The 13,579-nt window shown below is 42.0% G+C and overlaps 1 long non-coding RNA gene across 1 annotated transcript; it reads right to left on the bottom strand.

The window, feature by feature from the left end:
• Positions 1-3,638: 3,638 nt before the first annotated feature.
• LOC123329088 lies at positions 3,639-5,414 on the bottom strand. The gene is made up of 2 exons (XR_006544235.1): positions 5,025-5,414; positions 3,639-3,880 (listed from the first exon to the last, which is right to left on the bottom strand). It is a non-coding gene; the product is annotated as an uncharacterized LOC123329088 (long non-coding RNA).
• Between the last annotated feature and the right edge of the window lie 8,165 nt (positions 5,415-13,579).

Below are 13,579 nucleotides of genomic sequence, written 5' to 3'. Positions count from 1 at the left end.
GAAGGTAGGATGAATTGAGAGAGTAGAACTGCCTTACATGCGCTGCCCATGTGTAAAATAGATAGCTAGAGGGAAGCTTCTCTATAGCCCAAGGAGACCAGCTTGGTTCTCTGTGATGACCTAGTGGGATGGAATAGGGGTGGGTGGGAGGGAGGCTTAAGAAGGAGGGAGGCTTAAGAGGGAGGGGATGTATGTATACATATAGCTGATTCACATTGTTGTAAGCAGAAATTAATACATTGTAAAGCAACCAATTATTAATTATTTATCCAATTTTAAATTTTTAAATAAATATTTATTTATTAATTATTATCCAATTAAAAAATAAATTTTTTAAAAAGTTGGGACAAAATGATGAAAATCACATTCAACTCAGCTTTTTTCTAAATGATAAATTATCTAATAGTTATCTTAGCTCCTAATATTAAGTAACTACTTACACATCAAGCTGGGTCTGTTGCCTGCTACTAATGCTGAAACCAGAAGTATTGAAAGTAATGATTATTACTTTATATGAAAAATTAAGCTTGAGATCAGAGTTGAGGTCAATGTATAATAATCATAGCTCACATTTATCAAGTGATTATGAATTAGGTACTTAGTAATTACTCTATGTGCATTATCTTGTGCAATTCCAACAATGTCCCTAAGAGGTAGGTGCTATTACTATTATTATTTTGCAGTTGAGGCAACTCTGGGTTAGAGTTTTAAGTAACTGGACCCAAGGTTGCATAGCCAGGACATAGAGAGGGTGGTACTCCAGCTGCTGTCCACTTGCTCCCAATAAGTACAGTAAGCCAAGCATTGTCCTATTTTCAGATAGATTGTGAGAGGTTGAAACTTAAGAATCTGCCTGCCAAGCAGGAGACCCAAGTTTGATCCCTGGGTCAGGAAGATCCCTGGAGAAGGAAATGCCAACATACTCCAGTATTCTTATCCAGAAAATCCCATAGACAGAGAAGCCTGGTGGACTACAGTCCATGGGGTCACAAAGAGTATAAACTTACACCTGTTGGCTACTAACTGGTTAATATCAGTTTCTGGGACACAGTTTTCTCAATAGGTGTCACTGGCATGAGGATTACTCTACTTCTCTTAACATTTGCTTTTATTTAAATTCTAGGATATTGGCAAATACATGCATTTCAGTCAAAGGGTAGGTGATTGGTTTAACAGAAGAGGACTATGTCACTTCCTGGAAGGAAGGGTGGAGACTTAAGATTGGTCTTAAAGAATGGGCAGGATTCAGAATGATTAAAAAGAAGTGATAGGGGCTTTCCGATTGGTTCAGTGGTTAAGACTTTGCCTTCCAAAGAAGGGGGTGCAGGTTTGATCCTGGGTCAGGGAGATAAGTTCTCACATGCCTCATGGCCAAAAAACCTAAACATAAAACTGAAGCAACATGGTAACAAATTCAATCAAGCCTTTAAAAATGGCCCGCATCACAAAAAATCTAAATAAATAAATAAAAGGAATGATGATGGTGAGTTATCTGCTACCACGTGGTACAGTCTGGATAAACTGGGTCTTTTCAACATCGTCTTCAAAAGACAGAAGATGGTTTTCTTCTTAAGTGAATGGAAAGCATTTTTCATTTAATCCATTGTAATGTATTTACTGTCATTTTTGTCCGTGGCCCTTCCCCGTGCTGCAGTTTTATACAGTATGTGGTGATCATGTGTCAGCTTTTGGCTTCAAACATTTAAACTCTTTCTTAGTGAAGCGGCCTTCATTGTGCAGACCTTGGTGGGAGGGAGGGCCAAAAACCCCAACAGAAGCTGCAGAAGGGGACAAAGTTCCCCTATCCTTGCTTCTTGACATTGACCACAACATGAACTTGGCCAGTCAGATGCTCCTGGCCAATACTGTGAAACTGTCTGCAGAAATTTACAGCAGTGATGAGTGCCCAGGGTGAGGGTGGAGGTAGGGAGGGTGGTCATCAGTTCTGGACCCCTAAACAGATTTTCTGGTGCAAATATGGATGGATTCCGGGCTCTCAAGCTTGTTCTGTTTCCTGTCAATATCCTTAGTGCATTCTTCAGACTTCCCAGAATTTTCTTTTCTGCTACCCAGTATTTCACAGATACATTTATTTAATATCAGCATTATTGAAATATTATTTATATACCATACAATTCTCACAATTGGCTTTTTATACATGTAATTACAAGTTGCAACTGGCACAAATCCCCTTTAAGAAATGTACAACTGGATTTCCAATATAGAATGATTTTTTTTAAAAAATTAATACAAAATACATTACAGAAAATTTGTGAAACAAAAAAGAATGATCTATAACCTACCATTCTAATATAATTATTATGTTTGTGGCTTTTATATTCCCTTTTTAAAACTATACACATTCCTAGTTATCCTCATGTCTCATCCAGCTTACTTGACCACAGCTCTCCCAGGGAACACAGTTGTTCACAAGATTCTGGGGGATCTATTTTAAAAATGTTGAAAATGAAGGACCAAGGTTGATCTGCTCCCTTGCCCAATTAGCTTTCATTGAGAAAACTGGCAGCCTGCTTTCAGAAAAGTTTTGTTCACAGATAAAGGAAAAGTTGTGTGCAGAAAGTCTTCAACTACACAAGGATGAAAATGAAAATTAGGGAAGGTGGGTTTCTAAAAGAAAAGGTTGGTTTCTAAGGGAGAAGGTGTGTGACAAAAGCCTGGTCATGACTTATTCGGATGCGTCCATTCAAATCAGATGATCACAATTACATTAAATGGTGCAGATATGCATCCACGGGCTGGGTATAGAAGATAAAGAATCTTTGAGCAATGAACTTCCTTGTTGGTCCAGTGGCTAAGACTCTGTGATCAGAGTCAGGGAATGAGATCCCACATGCCATAACTAAGAGTTCACAGCTGCAACTCAAAATCCTGTGCAGAGCAGCCAGGACCTGGCACAGCCAAATAAACAAATAAATATAAACATTTAAAAATAGTCACTGAGCAGAGTCTCTTCTCTTAAAGATAATAATCAAGGTGGCACGATGAGACATAAGCTTGGACAACTGAAGGACATACAATACGTGCACAGGCATTTGTAAGAGCAGTGGAAGTCGGTGCCAGTGAGATTTATGACTTACAGTTCTCAGGAAGGGCTGCTTGGACACGAGGCCCTTCAGATACACTTGGAAGAACTGGCAAGATTTGGGAGGATGGAGAGAAAGAGGAAGGGCAAGTTGAGGGGCCAATTATAGCAGAGATGCAAAGATGTGCTGCCTTATAAAAGGCTGCTTGGGGCTTCCCACGTGGCTCAGTGGTAAAGAATCCACCTGCCAGTCCAGGAGACACAGGAGACATAGGTTTAATCCCTGGGTGGGGAAGATCCCCTGGAGAAGGAAATGGCAACCCACTCCAGTATTCTTGCCTGGAGAATTCCACAACAGAGGAGCCTGGTGGACTGCAGTCCATGAGGTCGCAGAGAGTCGGACACGATGGAGCACACACAGGGGTGGCATCTCCCAGCCCAGCTTCAGTTGTGGAGCAACAGGGCTTGAGTCAGGGGTTCTTATACTTTAGGGTCCTGAGACCCCTTGACACTTTTAAAAATTACTTAACATGTCAAAGAATTTTTGTATATGTGAGTAATTTCTATCCACATTTACTAGATTTGAAATTAAAAATGAGATATTGGAAAGATTTATTTATTTCTTGACTTAACAATAGCATACTCTTACAAGTCAATATAAGTAACATTTTGGGGAAAAATAATTCTGTTTTCTAAAACAAAACATTTTAGTAAGAAGAGTGGCATTGTTTTTACAAATCTTAGTAGAAGACAGCTGGCTTCTTTTATCTGCTTCTTCATTCAATCTGTTGCAGTTTTTTGTTTTGGTCAAAATAGCTGGAGGAAATCTGGCCTCACCTAGATTTATTAGAAAGGGTAGAAGTATTTGAATAGCATTTTCAGATCCTTGTGAATATTCTTTGATACTACACTAGAATTTGACAAGAAGTAATTTCTTAAAGGTTGGTTGCAGTTGTGGAATTTGAAACCTTATCAATGAATTTTGCCATGTTGTAATCCATTGGTCTCTTGTGCACTGAGGTTGGGTCTTTAACCTGTGTGTGGTTTTGTAACTTCATTCATGGGTCATTGGAAAATATTGGTTCAGTGAGTTGTACAGATCTTCCAAATGCTGCCATATTCCCTTAAAAAGCATCAAAAGATTACATGTCCCTCCATCTCATTAACAAGGCCTCTAAATACTGGGAAGTTCTCAAGCTCATGGTGGCAGATAGAGATTTTTATCATTGGCAGATAGTTCTGTAAGTATTATTCCTTGAAGTGACAAGGTCATGTCATTCTTGACATGAGAGACAATGCCTCACAAATACCTGAGTCTGAAGGACCATTGTTTGCTGGTCAACAGTCCTTTCAGGTAAAAGTCTATTCCATGAACAAAGAGCCTTGTTTGGCTCACAATTGAGATGACTGCACTTTGGTTTTCTTCCTTAGGCAGCAGAAGTGCCATATGTATACTTCTTGTCTTGTCATGCTAAGTATTGTTCATTTATGCTAAATATTGTTCAATACACTAAAGGTGTTCATTCAAGAATTGAGGTTTAATAATACTAATAATTGACCTCATCACATCAAGGACATTCTTAAGTTCTTACATGGCACTGACTTTTTTCAGTGACAGTCAAGACTCCCAGGAAAGATCACCAGCGCCACTGGAGTCTTGATTCACATACAGGAATTCTACCCACCTCTGCTGTTACACTATCAGTGCAAATATCAGGATGAAAATGGCAAATAATGCCTCATGTTATAATGAAAATCATTTTGGCCTCATCACCCCCCCTGAAATGGTCTTGGAGACCTCAGGGCTCTGTGGAACACACTTTGAGAACTACTGACTTAGCTTTATTAAGTGTATCTTATGCACCAGGCACTTCTCTGTGATTTAAACATATTAAATTATTTAGTTCTCACAATGATTCCCTTTAGGAGGTGATATTACTCTCCCACTTTACCCAGGAGGACACTGAGGTCCAGAGGTTACCTGTCCAAGGTCGCACAGGTGGGACGTGGCAGAGGCCTCATCTGGCTTCCATCCAGGGGTATCTGAGCCTTGCTTCTGATGGGCTGGATTATTGTCATTTGCATGGAGCCCAGGGCTGGTGGCTGCAGCTCCAGTCCACATTCATACTAAATGTGCGATCAGTCAGTGTAGTCAGTAATCTATAATCAGCCAGTGTCCTGCTAGGAAAGACGAACCGCAGACAAAAGCATTGGATTTTGGGGATTCTTACGAGTTCCTTGTGCTAGAGACCTCCACTGCCTTCAGCATCCACCTGCCCTTTCCCTACCCTTGGTGATTTGCAGTCCCAAGATAATGTGCACTTCTACAAGCCTGGTTCAGCCTGGAGGGAAGGAGAAGGGCCTTGTGGAGAAAGCTTCCTGAGGACCTTTGGAGTGGGGAATGCTGTCAGCCAGCCTGTGATATGTGTCCCCCAACCTCAGCATTCTCCATCCCTCTGGTTTCCTACTCCATCTTCTGCTTGAAGCCAAGAGCCAGGGTGTTCCCTGATGGAGCTGCCCATGATGGGGAGAAAGTGGGGTGTGGGTCTGGAAGGTGGCCAACACGATGAATGGGGAAGAGTTCCTCAATCGGCATGTTTTGTATTTCAACTTGGTTTACATCATATGCTTTATTCAAACAGCTGGAAGATATACTATTTGTCCACACCAGTGTTGGGGACGTATTTCAGACATGATGATGCTTCTCAGGGGCCTGTCAAGGCAAACAGAGCTTCTCCTACAGGGCTGCCTTTAGTTCCTGCTTTACAGGGTTTGGAACAATCCTCCTGCCCCTGGGAACCATAGCTCACTCTGTGTGTATGTGTGTGTTAGTTGCTCAGTCATGTCCAACTCTTTGTGACCCCATGGACCCTAGCCCGTCAGGCTCCACTGTCCATGGGATTCTCCAGGCACGAATACTGGAAGGGATTGCCATTTCCTTCTCCAGGGGATCTTCCCAACCCAGGGATTGAACCTTGGTCCCCTGCATTGGCAGGCAGATTCTTTACCGAATTCTGAGCCACCAGGGAAGCCCAGCCCATTCTGTACCCCTTCCCCCTCTCCCCAACTGACTCTGTGTCAGGGACTCTCCACCTGAAGTTCCTAAATGGCAGTGGAGGCTGGTACTTTTTTTCTGATCCTGGCATCATGCCTCCATTTGTCTGAGATCTCGATAAGTCTCTCTCTCCAGATGATTTCAGGATCTCAGTCTCAAATATTTCCTGCTTGTTCCCCAGTTCCCTCAGCCTTCCTGGTGGTGCCCATGACTCACTGGTTAACAACACCTGTCCTCTCTGAAGGTAAACATATTGACTAATTCAGTTCAGTTCAATTCAGTTCAGTCACTCAGTGGTGTCCGACTCTTTGCGACCCCATGAATCACAGCATGCCAGGCCTCTCTGTCCATTACCAACTCCTGGAGTTCACTCAAACTCACGTCCATCGAGTTGGTGATGCCATCCAACCACCTCATCCTCTGTCATCCCCTTCTCCTCCTGCCCCCAATCCCTCCCAGCATCAGGGTCTTTTCCAATGCTAGTAAATAGTTTAAATAATTGAAGAAAGGTGGGAGGAGCAGAATTGAAGCACTTTTCTGGATGGACCCAGAGCTGAGACATCTCTGTGTTATCTAGACACACCATCTGAAAGTCACTGCGGTGGTTAATCTTGAATTAACTTGGCCGGGCTATGGTGCAAAGTTGTTAGGTCAAACACTAGTTATATATTTTGCTGTGAGGGTCCTGAGGGTTCTTTTTAGATGCGATTAACATTGAAATCAGTAGACTTTAAGTAAAATAAATTAGCCTTCATAATGTGGGTGGATCTCATCCAATCAGTTGAAGGCCTTAAGAGAAAAGATTGAGGTCTCTCAAGGAGGAAGAATTTCTGCCTTCAGTCTGCCTTTGGACTTCTGTTGCAATATCAGTTCTTCCCTGAGTCTTCTGTCCTGTAAATTTAAGAATTGACATTCTCCACAATCACATGAGTCAATTCCTTAAAATAATTCTCTCTCCCTCTCTCTCTCCATAAACATATATACATGGACACATTCTATTGGTTCTGCTGATTTCTCTGAACCCTAACCTAAATACACTGGAATCTAAGCTTACTGGGAAACTATTATTTGGTTCTCACAACAACTCTCTTTAGGTTAAAAAATTATGCACATCTTTTAAGGAATTGTAGTGATGAGTTTAATATTTCAAGCCCATGGCAGCATATTAGAATCAACTGGGGAGACTAAAAATTCTGATGCCTAGGCCCCACACCAGAAAATGAAGAATCTCTGGTGTTTGATCCAGGACTGGGGTTTTAAAAGCTCTAGGGCTATCCAAGTGCAAAGCCAGGGTCAAGGACCAGTGAATTTTCCAGAGGGAAAGGCAGTGCTGAGAAAGCACAAAGACAGTCTTTCTTCCTGGGGCATCAAATGCAGCCACCTATAAGGGACAAATTAACCAGGAACAATATTCATGCTGATTACACCTCTTCACCCCTGGCATTCACCGCCAGCTCACTGGAACGTTCAGTTTCCAGAAACCTATAATTTATGGAATTCTTTGAAGATGCCTCTTTGAATAATGCATGTCTATCCACCGTCCATCAAATGATTTTGTCATTCCAAGTGGGTATGGCCAATATGAATAGTCAGAATTGAGCTCCTGCTGGACTTGAAGGAGGATCACCCTTCTATTCATAATTACCTTATGTCATTGGGAAAAAAAGAGCTCTGCCCTGGATTCACAAAAGACGTTGGCTTGACACGTTACCTTACCTTAAGCATAGGCTACTGTACAGGTTAAAAAAAATAATATCTTTTGAAACTGACTGGAGTTATATTCATTTCCCCCTAAGATAAATAGATTCTGTTGAACATATTCATTTTTTCAAAGACCATTCAGTATCCAGGAACGTGCATCTGATCTTTAGGTGGGTGGTGCTGTCATAGAGAGATGAAGTGAGTGAAGGCAAATTAGCGAAGGTTGTGCCCCAGGACTAACCTCTCCTTGGTCTGAAGGGCTAGCCCATTGTCGCTACCAAGGTTCCCTCTGTGAGATCCTTGGCCTCTGACCCTTGTCCTAATTTATTGAGGTGAAGCTGAGAAGTGGAGCTATTTTTACTTTTGGGCACAATGACAGTCAGCACCACATGGAGAATAAGTGTGCTGGGCAGCAAAGATACAAGGGATGTGAACGTGGGCGTTCATTCTTTACCCATTGCAGTGGCTCCAAGGGGTGTTTCCCATCCCAGCCGGGGTTCCAGGCTGGGAAGGGGTGTGTGCACGATGTGGAGGAACACACTACTGCATACCCGCTGCGACACAACCCCGACCTGTGAAAATGCTACCCTCCACCTGTGACTGTCTGCCTGTCATGTGCGACAATGCTACCTCTTTGCAGGGTATGCTTATCATGATGAGCTCATGTCATTCTCATTCTGTTCTAGGAATATCATTGAAAAACTAGGAATATCATTGAAAAAGACCCCTATTCTGGGAAAGATTGAGGGCAGGAGGAGAAGGGGATGACCAAGGATGAGATGGTTGGATGGCATTACCGACTCAATGGACATGAGTTTGAGCAAATTCCAGGTGATGGTGAAGGACAGGGAAGCCTGGCGTGCTGCACTACATGGGGTCACAAAGAGTTGGACAATTCTTAGTGACTGAACTACAACCAAAGAATATCATTCTTTGGGGGCAAAAGAAATCTTGAAGAAATAATGACATCCAGTCTTGTGTCTGTCCTCACACAATTAAGGAATGGTAGCCCTATGGCTGGAACTCAGTCCTAACACCTATTTCAATACTCTTAAAAACCAACGTGATATTTATCTGCTCTTTTTAACCGGGAAAGAGGTAGTGTTTATGTTTGCCTGTGGAAGGAGGAACAGGTCCTCTGAAGAGAGAGAGAGGTTAGGGGTAGCTGGTTACATACTTGCTTTGGGTCCTGGGAGCAGGTGGAATTCCAGGGCCTTCTCACCTGTGAGGCTGCCCAAGTGCTCTCAGTGTATCTGGTTCCTGCCTAGCAGGGAAAGTGGGTCTAGGGGTGTTTCTTTCATACTGAACCAGTCCTGAAGGGTCCCTGTGGCTGCCGTGATTAGACATTTTTCCAAAATATAGAAAGAACTTATACAACTTAACATAAAACAATCCAGTTAAAAATTGGCAGAAGACCTGATTAGACATTTTTAAAAAGATAAATAGATGGCCAATAGACAAATGAAAGGATGCTCAGCATCCCTAATCATCAGGGAAATGCAAATCAAGAACACAATGCTGTATCACCTCACACCTGCCAAATGGCTATTATAAAAAAGACAACAAATAACAAATGTTGATGAGGATATAGAGAGAATGGAACCCTTGTGCACTGTTGAGAATGTAAATCGATACAGCCAGTATGAAAAACAGTATGGAGGTTCCTTAAAAAACTAAAAATAGAACCATCATATAATTCAGCAGTTCCACTTCTGGCTAGTTTTCCAAAGAAAATACTAATTTGAAGAGCTACATGCATCCCTATGTTCATTGCAGCATTACTTAATTGCCATGATATGCAAGCAACATAAGTGTCCATTGATAGATAAATAGAGAAAATATTATATACATATATATATATATATATATATACACACACATATACATTTGTATGGCTTTAAAGGTGGCACTAGTGGTAAAGAATCCACCTGTCAATTCAGGAGACACAAGAGGCATGGGTTCTATCCATGGGTCAGGAAGATCCCCTGGAGGAGGAATATATATATATATAAAATATTCAGTTCAGTTCAGTTGCTCAGTCATGTCTGACTCTTTGCAACCCCATGCACTGCAGCACACCAGACTTCCCTGTCCATCACCAACTCCAAGAGCTTACTCAAACTCATGTCCATCAAGTCAGTGATGCCATCCAACCATCTCATCCTCTGTCATCCCCTTCTCCTCCCACCTTCAATCTTTCCCAGCATCAGGGTTTTCTCCAATGAGTCTGTTTTTCCCATCAGGTGGCCAAGGTATTGGAGTTTCAGCTTCAGCATCAGTCCTTCCAAAGCATATTCAATATTAATTGAATATTCTAGTAATATAGAATATCCAAGTAATGTAGCATATTACTCAGCCATACAAAGAATGAAATCTTGCTATTTTTGACAACATAAATGAACCTAGAGAGTAAGTCAAATAAGTCCAACAGAGAAGTAAAAATATCATGATTTCACTTACATGTGGAATCTAAAACAAAACAAATATACATAGCAGAACAGAAACAGATTCATAGACACAGAGAACACACAGGTGGTTGTCAGAGAAGAGGAGGAGGAAGGGTTGAGTGAAATAGGAGACTGAGAATAAGATGCAAACTTCAGCTACAAAATAAATGAGTCATGGAGATAAAACATACAGTCGATAACATTGTAATAACTCTGTATGGGGCAAATGGTAACTAGAGGTACCGTGGTGATCATTTTGTAATGTATAGAAATAGTGAATCACTATGTTGTATCCTTGGAAGTAATACAGTGTTGTTGGGCTTCCCAGGTAGTACTAATGATAAAGAACCTACCTGCCAATGCAGGAGACTTAAGAGACACAGGTTCAATCCCCGGGCTGGGAAGATCACCTGAAGGAGGGCAGAGCAACTCATTCCAGTATTCTTGCCTGGAGAATCCCATGGACAGAGGAGCCTGACAGGAGTCGGACACGATTCCAAAGAGTTGGACATGACTGAAGCGAATTAGCAGCACATGCTGTGTACTTGGAAGTAACATAGTATTGTAGGTCAGCTACACTTCAATAAAAAGCAAACAAAACAAAACACGGAAAGAGAAAAATAGCCTTAAAAAAGGCAAGAGAAAAAGAAATACGAAACTGGAAGGCTACCTTACCCAACCAGAAATTGAAAAGCAGAAAATACTCTTCCTATCAGAGTAATGAAACTTCCTTCTATTCCTAGTTTTCAAAAAGCTTTTATCATGAATAGATGTTTATTATTAAATGTATCTTGGAAAAAAAAGATACATATACATATATACAGATATATATATGCATATATATATATTTAAAAAAACATAAAAACACTTTAAGAAAACATCAAAATATTAGTGGCGATCATCTCTGGGAAGTGAGATTAATGGTGGTTTTCTTTTCTAATTTTTAACTTGGCTGTATTTCTAAATTTTCTACATTGAAGACATGTTTGGTACCAGAATAAACTCAAATGTGATTAATGTACACAAAAGACCTCCATAGAGATTGTCCCACTAGTTTTCAGTCAGAAGATAGATAGAAGTGGGCAAAGGCTGACATATTTCCCATCTCCATCTCTTACTCATTCCTTTGTTCAGCATGTATTGAGAGACTCTGTCCCAAGGATGTACAAGCCCTGGGCACCCAAGGTTGAGCATGCCTTTGTCTCCCAGCAAGCACTGCTGAGTTCTGAAGGGCAAGGTCAGACATGACTTGGAGATGAAACAGATGAAATGGAGTAGAGACCCCAGCAAGATAGTAGGAGGGGCGAAATCATGAGGAAGGGGTTTAGAATCAAACCGCTTATCCACCAGAGACATTCAGAGGGCTCAAACAAACCTTGTGCACACCGGGACCCAGAGACCCCACAGAGATGGAGCCAGAATTGTGTTTGAGTGCCTCCTGTCAAGGTATAGGTCAGCAGTGGCCTGCCTCAGGGGCAGAGGCTCTGGGTGCAGCAGACCTGGGTAAGGCATAAGCCCTCTTGGAGGAGGTCGCCATAAACCCCACCACAGAGCTGCCAGAACTTACACAGGACTGGGGAAACAGACTCTTGGAGGGGACAAATAGAATCTTGTGTGCACCAGGACCCAGGAGAAAGGAGCAGTGACCCCACAAGAGACTGACCCAGACTTGCCTGTGAGTGTCTGGGAGTCTCTGGCAGAGGCATGGCTGATGGTGGTCTATGGCAGGGTCAGGGGCACTGAGTGTAGCAGTGCTTGCATGGGATCTTTTGAAGGAGGTCACCATTATCTTCATTACCTCCACCCTTGTTTGGCCTCAGGTAAAACAACATGGAGGGAACACACCCTGCCCATCAACAGAAAATTGGATTAAAGATTTACTGAGCATGGCCCCGCCCATCAGAATAAGACACAGTTTCCCCCTCAGTCAGTCTCTCCCCTCAGGAAGCTTCCATAAGCCTCTTATCCTTCTCCATCAGAGGGCAGACAGACTGAAAACCACAATCACAGGAAACTAAACAAACTGGTCACATGGACCACAGCCTTGTCTAACTCGATGAAACTATGAGCCATGCCATGTAGGGCCACCCAAGATGGATGGGTCATGGTGGAGAGTTCTGACAAAAAGTGGTCCACTGGAGAAGGGAATGGCAAACCACTTCAGTATTCTTGCCTTGAGAACCCCATGAACAATATGAAAAGGCAAAAAGATAGGACACTGAAAGATGACCTCTCCAGGTTGATAGGTGTCCAATATGCTACTGGAGAAGAGTGGAGAAATAACTCCAGAAAGAATGAAGAGACAGAGCCAAAGCAAAAACAACACCCAGTTGTGGATGTGACTGGTGATAGAAGTAAAGTCCGATGCTGTAAAGAACAATATTACATAGGAACCTGGAATGTTAGGTCCATGAATCAAGGCAAATTGGAAGTGGTCAAACAGGAGATGGCAAGAGTGAACATTGACATTCTAGGAATTAGCGAAATAAGATGGACTGGAATGGGTGAATTTAACTCGGATGACCATTATATCTACTACTGTGGGCACGAATCCCTTAGAAGAAATGGAATAGCCATAATAGTCAACAAAAGAGTCCAAAATGCAGTACTGAGATGCAATGTCAAAAAGGACAGAATGATCTCTGTTCATTTCCAAGGCAAACCATTCAATATCATGGTAATTCAACTCTATGCCCCGACCAGTAATGCTGAAGAAGCTGAAGTTGAACAGTTCTATGAAGACCTACAAGACCTTCTAGAACTAACACCCAAAAAAGATATCCTTTTCATTATAGGGGACTAGAATGCAAAAGCAGGAAGTCAAGAAACACCTGGAGTAATAGGCAAATTTGGCCTTGGAGTACAGATGAAGCAGGGCAAAGGCTAACAGAGTTCTGCCAAGAGAACGCACTGGTCATAACAAACACCCTCTTCAAACAATACAAGAGAAGACTCTACAGATGGACATCACCAGATGGTCAACACCGAGATCAGATTGATTATATCCTTTGCAGCCAAAGATGGAGAAGCTCTATACTCAGCAAAAACAAGACCTGGAGTAGACTGTGGCTCAGATCATGAACTCCTTATTGCCAAATTCAGACTTAAATTGAAGAAAGTAGGGAAAACCACTAGACCATTCATGTAAGATATAAATCAAATCCCTTACCATGGAAATGACAAATAGATTTAAGGGATTAGATCTGATACAGTGCCTAATGAACTATGGACTGAGGTTCATGACATTGTACGGAAGGCAGTGATCAAGGTCATCCCCAAGAAAAAGAAATGCAAAAAGGCAAAATGATTGTCTGAGGAGGCCTTACAGATAGC

This window comes from Bubalus bubalis, chromosome 14 (genome assembly GCF_019923935.1).
Source record: "Bubalus bubalis isolate 160015118507 breed Murrah chromosome 14, NDDB_SH_1, whole genome shotgun sequence".
NCBI lineage: Eukaryota > Metazoa > Chordata > Mammalia > Artiodactyla > Bovidae > Bubalus > Bubalus bubalis.
Note: the sequence above shows the minus strand (reverse complement) of the source record. Positions and strands in the feature narration are given on the sequence as shown.